Below are 8448 nucleotides of genomic sequence, written 5' to 3'. Positions count from 1 at the left end.
CGGGGGGAGCCGATCACTGCGGCCGCGGCGTACCTGGGGGTAAGGACAGACAGACGAGGCGAGAGAAAAGGAGACGGAAGGATGAGGAGAGACAGAGACGAGAGAGGGGAGAGAGGAAAAAAATTTTAAAAAATCTTGTTCCGGTTCCCAGACACACTGCCGCTCGGCCTTTCACCAGCTGGGTAAGCTCTTCCGCGATGCCAGGCGGTGGCACTGGACAGCGCTCGGTGGACGGCACGACACTCCTCCGCGCTCGGGCAGCCGGCAGGAGTCCTCCGTTCCCTGCTCCTCCCCATCATGGCGGATGCCGGCAACTCACTCCAGCCCACCGCCTCGAGCGTCCATGGCGGCAGACTGCTCCGCCATTCTCGATGGCACCGCGGACTCACCACAGCGGCGAGGGATCTCTGGCAGCGTGCCCCTCCTTCCTCCCGGGTTTCGGCACCAATGTAACAAAGTTTGTAGTTCGGGAAGAAGGAGGCAGGAACCGGCGAACATTTAAATAACACTGTTATAAAAAAATTAACACAAAACAGAAACACAAACAAAACCAAAACACAAAATAAAATCCAGACCTGGTTCTCTCTCGTCTTTCACTGTTGTCACTCCTCCCTTTTATCCTTCCGAAGCTCCTCCGTGAGACTCGAGACCGGTGAGTGGCGCAAGTGTCGCACATTAGCAATTACTCCACCGGCCTCGCTCCGTTCCCACGGCTCTCAGCCCCGCCCCTCTCGTCACACTTGCGCTTGCGACATTAGTCAGTGGCAAAACAAGCAAGTTTTGACGACATAAATTGAAGGTGCGTAATTGCCTATTAAGACTGCAGCGGTCTTGCTTAATGTTGGAACAATTTAAAATATTGTTGTTCCCATCAGTTTTTAAACACAAAAACATAGGGAAATGGGGTCCAGGTTGAAAAGAAAAACATCTATCCTTTAACCTACTCTAAAAATCCACGTGCTTAGCTTACACTACATGCCTTATTTCATAGCCGCATGCTAACGTTAGCTTCAAATTACACGAACTATCGTCACTTGCTAAATTACAATTAAAAGTAAATCCACGTACAACAACGTTATCTTCAAATTAAATATAAAGCCTTTTTGTACAACAATTCGAAAACTAAAGACTAATCAAACATCTAACCTTACTTTGATAACTTTATTCTTACCTTGTTCAGTCCGCATGTTCTTCTTCGTTTGGAATGTGCAGGGTTTCCAGACCAGACCAACAAAACACGAAGGGAAGTAGGGTAATTATTTTATATTGAGTAAAGGTTATTGTTTGTTGTGTGTGTGTACCTAAGAAGATTAGTTGGGATTACTTAGATACATTTTGTAAAGGAAAAAAATAAACATTGTCTTGTATTTTGAACAAATGCAGATTCATTCAAAACTAGATATATTAATGTAAAGACAGAAATTTGACATTTTATTGTTAATATCACAGATTTAATTATGTAACATTTACAGCCACCCAGATTAATTTTTTTCAGTGTAGTTACATTACTTTTCCTTCACGCCCCACATAAGTTGTAATTGTGTATCGTCTTCATAAAATTCTTCTAAAATGTTATGAACAATATATTTGCCTCTTCATTTGACTAAAATCTGCATTGGATCACAGTCAGAAGTTATTACAAACACTCAATGGTGATTGATAGTGACTTAAGAAAAAGTGTTGTAATTGTCATGTGTAGCTTGAAGCTAATTGTAGCTATAATTTCTCTGTTACCCATATATGATTATATTTCATGAAGTATTTTATCAGAATAAATCACATAAGTTCATAAGATTTTTCATTATAGCAATATAATTAATATCAGGATCAGAGGGCTGTGGGTGTGCAAGCCATGTAATGCTAGAATAAAGTAATGCCACAACTTACACATCTGTGTTCAGATCACCTTTTCTCCTGACAAAATCATTGTAATGGCAATATTTCCATCCCCTGAATGTAAGCTTTTCCATATTTCAAGCTTTCCTGATGCACTGTTGACTTCATGTGCCTGTGCGAGTCATGAAAATTATGAAAATAAATCTAGGAATTTGGTAGGGGTTGATGCAAAAGTAACTAAGTAGCGAGCTGTTTTATGGATGATAACTGTAATATTATGACTGAAATCTTATTAGTAATTAGTTACACTACTAGTTACTGCAAAACTTAATATTTTTACAGTAACTAGTTACTGCCCAACACTGGCTATGTTTAACCTGGTTCATAACAGCTTTATGTATTGCTTCTCTGTGCATACTCTCATTAGAATTTGAAAATGTGTTTTTCGTGCTTGGCATGTGTCACTAGAGTGCATATAGTGTCTGTTTCATAACACTCAGAATTGCATTTAATCATAAATGAGAATCTTTAATTTCATATTGTTTTAACAAGTAAAACGTAAGTTTTAACAAACTAATAATCGTAATGTGATGCATTTTTGTTAATCATACATCAATGAAACGGGTCTGATTTCTGTAATAATTTTAACCAAATACAAAATAAACAGACCACATCCATACTTTTTAACTGCATTCATGCATTCAACTGCATTCATGTAATTGTTTTCACAATCAATAGATTTATGCTGATTATAAGCAAGTCGTATAAATGCATTAGAATATATTTAAATAACATTAAATAGCTGATAATAGCCTATATAATTTTTATATTTTCTGAGTTGATGTTGTTGTGATATAACATTTTATTTTTGTGTAAATAAATAAGTAAATAAATAAATGAACAACAAAAATAACTGTCAAGTCAAGTTACCTTTATTTGTAAAGCGCTTTATACAATACTGACTGTGTCAAAGCAGCTTTACAGTGTCAAACAGGAAAATAGTTTGTCAATAATACAAGAGGACAATAACAAACACACTAAATAAAACATTTTAAAAGATTAAATATTATCAAAATAAACAATAATACATTGAATAAAAAATCAATGGCAGCGATAGAGGCTATTTACACTAAGTTCAAATAGCAATGGATTATATTTACACTAAGTGAAAATAGCCGTATTTTCTTAGCGGTATGCTATTTACACCAAGTGCAAATAGTGATAGATTTCATTTAGACTATGATAACAAAGCAGGATTTTCTGCAATTTATACTGCTTATTGCAAATAGTGGCAATAATCTGCACCTCGATATTGTACATTATACAACAGTATGCAATAATAACGTATTGAGTATAAATTATAATTTTAATTCAAATTAAAAAAAATGGATGCCACCTTATTGGGACAGTAATAAGGTGACCAGATTTCTGAAATTAAAACTGGGGATATTTTCTAGTTCAATGGTCAAAATGTCATTGAAATCTCACAAATTAAAAAACGGGGACAGTATATTTTTGCTTTTTAATTGTGGTTTCCATATATTAATAGGCCTATCATAATTAACAATTACAATGATGTTTGAGGATCAAATGTACACTAGTTTATTAATAGGCCTACAATGAACCAAAAATCACACTATGAAAAGTGAAAAATAGTAACTACTACAAATAGTAAACAGATCAAAATAGGATTATAACACTTATTTACAAAAAACACATCAAAATAAAAATTATATAAGATTATATGAACTGTATTTAACTTTTTTTTTTGTTTTACATTTTCTGACTATTGAACATTTTCACAAACAAGGTATAAAGTACATGCAATTTTTCAAATACTTTTGAATGAATGAAGTTATTTTGTTTATGCTTTTGGAAATGGATCTTTACTATCCCTAATCAGGCTTATTGTTTTGCGTTTTAGGCTCATTTTGACCACAAAGTATGTGCTTTTTGCAAGTTTAATTGTTTAGTTTATTATTATATATTTTTTTATTTTCATTTCGGAGTTGTGACGGCGAAAGTTTCAGGAAAGTTTAATACTGTGGGCAAAACAATCCTGCAACCTTATTATACCTGGTCATAATGTGCACACAAACAATATTACAATATAATTGTTTTAACATGTATAGTTAGTATGTGACTACCTTGAAACCAATAACGGTGTCTCTTTTGATTATTTATGATAATAGTGCTCGGCTCTCGTCCAAGTTCCCTTTCAAGGGAACTTCGAACTGAGTCCTCTAGGGGCCGCTATGGGGAACGTCTCGACGTGACCCGTGTCTGAAGCATACAGGTGCATCTCAATAAATTAGAATGCCGTGGAAAAGTTCATTTATTTCAGTAATTCAACTCAAATTGTGAAACTCGTGTATTAAATAAATGCAATGCACACAGACTGAATTAGTTTAAGTCTTTGGTTCTTTTAATTGTGATGATTTTGGCTCACATTTAACAAAAACCCACCAATTCACTATCTCAACAAATTAGAATACTTCATAAGACCAATAAAAAAACATTTTTAGTGAATTGTTGGCCTTCTGAAAAGTATGTTCATTTACTGTACATGTACTCAATACTTGGTAGGGGCTCCTTTAATTACTGCCTCAGTTCGGCGTGGCATGGAGGTGATCATTTTTGAGCCAAAATCATCACAATTAAAAGAACCAAAGACTTAAACTACTTCAGTCTGTGTGCATTGGATTTATTTAATAGACGAGTTTCACAATTTGAGTTGAATTACTGAAATAAATGAACTTTTCCACAACATTCTATTTGAGATGCACCTGTACATTCAAAAAACACCAACAACCTGTTGGCTGGCAACAGCCTATGACATCGCTACCGGTGCGTCTATAGTATAAATAGGCATCGGGAGAATCACTTCAATGACTGTTTTGTTTGAAGTGTGCATTCCGGTGGTAAGAGCGATCTTTCTTCCCTTATTATGGCGAGCACTAGCTAGACGTTTAGGAGATGTGTGGATCCGTGTCTTCGTTATTTGACACCTGATGACACACATGATCTTTGCGTTTAGTTGGGCGAAGAGGACGCACGTGATGTCCTCGAACAATCTGCGTTCACTGCAAGCGTTCTCTGTTTTCCCAGAGCACCTGGAACCAGCAGACATCAGGTGATCTAGGCCCTTCCTCTGCCGCCCTGATGCGCTGTTTTTTTTGGCTAAGCTTGCTGTACGCTTACCCTTCAGTAACTCGCAGCACCATCTGCTGGTGAAAGTAATAGTTGTTTTGAACGTGCTGTAAAATGGGGACTTTTCCGGGGACAGCTCCAGTCCGGGACAGGACACCAAAAACCGGGACTGTCCCTGGAAAACAGAGACGTCTGGTCAGCCTAGACAATAAAGCCCTCCCTACACCTATCCTAACCCTACCGATACTTTATTTTCAACTTTTAGATTATTTCCTTCATTTTTATTGAAAATGAATGCCTTTCCGATGCGATATGAGATTTGAAAAGGGAGAATAACAGTTTGGCAAAAGGAGGATTTGAAACTTGGTTTTGATCGTGTCAAAACACCTACGGCACATACTTTACCATCTACACCACTGGAGCTGTTGCTCAGCGATAGTCTTTTGTAGTGTTGACTAGCCCAATCACACGCAGGTGGGCAGAGTTAATGTAAATAGCTTCTGCCAACAAGGCAGGTTATTTGCACTTAGTGCAGATAATTAAAACATGAATTAACATTAATAAATGTTATTAACGTCAACAGCCAAAAAATAATTCACAGGATTTTAAACGTTCCTGCATGCACAGGTTTTTTTCCTTTTCTTTTCCTTTTTTCTGTGCCGGACTGCTGATGTTTTTTTTTTTAAATATCATAGTTGTCCATCAATTATGATAGTCCATTCCTTGTGAAGTTCACTCAAATTCTTGAATTGATTTTGCTTGACAATCCTCATAAGGCTGCTGTTCTCTCGGTTGGTTGTGCATCTTTTTCTTTCACACTTTTTCCTTCCACTCAACTTTCATTTAACATGCTTGGATACAGCACTCTGTGAACAGCCCGCTTCTTTGGCAATGAATGTTTGTGGCTTACCCTCCTTGTGAAGGGTGTCAATGATTGTCTTCTGGACAACTGTCAGATCAGCAGTCTTCCCCATGATTGTGTAGCCTAGTGAACCAAACTGAGAGACCATTTTGAAGGCTCAGGAAACCTTTGCAGGTGTTTTGAGTTGATTAGCTGATTGGCATGTCACCATATTCTAATTGATAGTGAATTGGTGGGTTTTTGTTAAATGTGAGCCAAAATCATCACAATTAAAAGAACCAAAGACTTAAACTACTTCAGTCTGTGTGCATTGGATTTATTTAATAGACGAGTTTCACAATTTGAGTTGAATTACTGAAATAAATGAACTTTTCCACAACATTCTATTTGAGATGCACCTGTACATTCAAAAAACACCAACAACCTGTTGGCTGGCAACAGCCTATGACATCGCTACCGGTGCGTCTATAGTATAAATAGGCATCGGGAGAATCACTTCAATGACTGTTTTGTTTGAAGTGTGCATTCCGGTGGTAAGAGCGATCTTTCTTCCCTTATTATGGAGCTAGACGGCTAGACGTTTAGGAGATGTGTGGATCCGTGTCTTCGTTATTTGACACCTGATGACACACATGATCTTTGTGGGCGAAGAGGCGAAGAGGACGCACGTGATGTCCTCGAACAATCTGCGTTCACTGCAAGCGTTCTCTGTTTTCCCAGAGCACCTGGAACCAGCAGACATCAGGTGATCTAGGCCCTTCCTCTGCCGCCCTGATGCGCTGTTTTTTTTGGCTAAGCTTGCTGTACGCTTACCCTTCAGTAACTCGCAGCACCATCTGCTGGTGAAAGTAATAGTTGTTTTGAACGTGCTGTAAAATGGGGACTTTTCCGGGGACAGCTCCAGTCCGGGACAGGACACCAAAAACCGGGACTGTCCCTGGAAAACAGAGACGTCTGGTCAGCCTAGACAATAAAGCCCTCCCTACACCTATCCTAACCCTACCGATACTTTATTTTCAACTTTTAGATTATTTCCTTCATTTTTATTGAAAATAAATGCCTTTCCGATGCGATATGAGATTTGAAAAGGGAGAATAACAGTTTGGCAAAAGGAGGATTTGAAACTTGGTTTTGATCGTGTCAAAACACCTACGGCACATACTTTACCATCTACACCACTGGAGCTGTTGCTCAGCGATAGTCTTTTGTAGTGTTGACTAGCCCAATCACACGCAGGTGGGCAGAGTTAATGTAAATAGCTTCTGCCAACAAGGCAGGTTATTTGCACTTAGTGCAGATAATTAAAACATGAATTAACATTAATAAATGTTATTAACGTCAACAGCCAAAAAATAATTCACAGGATTTTAAACGTTCCTGCATGCACAGGTTTTTTTCCTTTTCTTTTCCTTTTTTCTGTGCCGGACTGCTGATGTTTTTTTTTTTAAATATCATAGTTGTCCATCAATTATGATAATTTGCAGTCAGTCACAAACATGAGGTGAGGGTGGGTGCGGGAATGGCACATCACATGTGCTTAGCCTATTGACTAGGCCTACTGCGTTCACCGTAAAAAGCTTTTTTTAATGAATTATGTATATATGTTCATGCTTATATTTGTATTTATGTGTATGCATGGAATAATATTAATATAGAACGAAAAGTGTTTTTTTTTTTTTTTTTTGAGCAACTGCGATGGTGCCCCCCTGGGAGTTGGTGTCCTACGCAAACTGCATACTCTGGGAGTGGCGGTACTGCTCTTGATTTAATCTGAAGTCAGTTGATTACAGGACTGTAGAGGAGAGTGACTGGAATCAATTGTGCTGTCCATGTACATGTAATCTTTGATTTCATGGATGTGTCATGTCAATATGACCTCTTGACACAAATGCCCCAGATCAATGACATCTGCCCTCCGTGCACTCGTCTATAACAATCCCTCCATCTCTGCTGATGTACTAAAACTATAGTAATGTAAGCAAGGTCACGTAACCTCTGCTTTCCTCTCATACATTTGTTTCTTGAGATTGTCTCTGTAATTCAATTGGAAAATGATGAATTAATGGACCTGATCTATTTCGCCTATAAGAATGAGGGCATGAGGATGAGACAGATTGAAAGTGCTAATCTATTGCAGCTTCTATCATTTTTTTGCACACCGTGCAATTCATCATTTTTGACAGAGGCAGTCAAATCGTTGTCTTGCATAATTGCGTTATTCATTTACCTCCGCCTTTATTGATCATGCTGGTCCGTCTCAATCTCTTACCCAGAGAAACGGGATATATGCACCCAAGAGTTAAGTGCATAATGTTGACTGTCCTTATCTTAGAGGTCAGCTGAGGTTGCGGTGGTTTGACAGGTCGTCTATGCTGCTTAAACTGTGGCTTTGTGTGCATGTTGAGTGTGAGTTAATGGAGACACAAGAGGTCATATTTGAATCCTAGTGAGCTGCCTGGCTAGAAAGCATTTTATGTCATTATAGGTGGCTGGTAAACTAATTCTGCCTTTTCAGATATTTTGTTTTGACTAAATACAGCAGAGAGGTTTGCAGATCCTACAATGCTTTGAAAAATCTCATTATTGACAAAAAAAAAATA

Source organism: Sinocyclocheilus grahami, unplaced genomic scaffold (genome assembly GCF_001515645.1).
Source record: "Sinocyclocheilus grahami isolate Dianchi unplaced genomic scaffold, SAMN03320097.WGS_v1.1 scaffold1084.1, whole genome shotgun sequence".
NCBI lineage: Eukaryota > Metazoa > Chordata > Actinopteri > Cypriniformes > Cyprinidae > Sinocyclocheilus > Sinocyclocheilus grahami.
The sequence above is the reverse complement of the archived record's forward strand: the minus strand, read 5'-3'. Positions refer to the sequence as shown.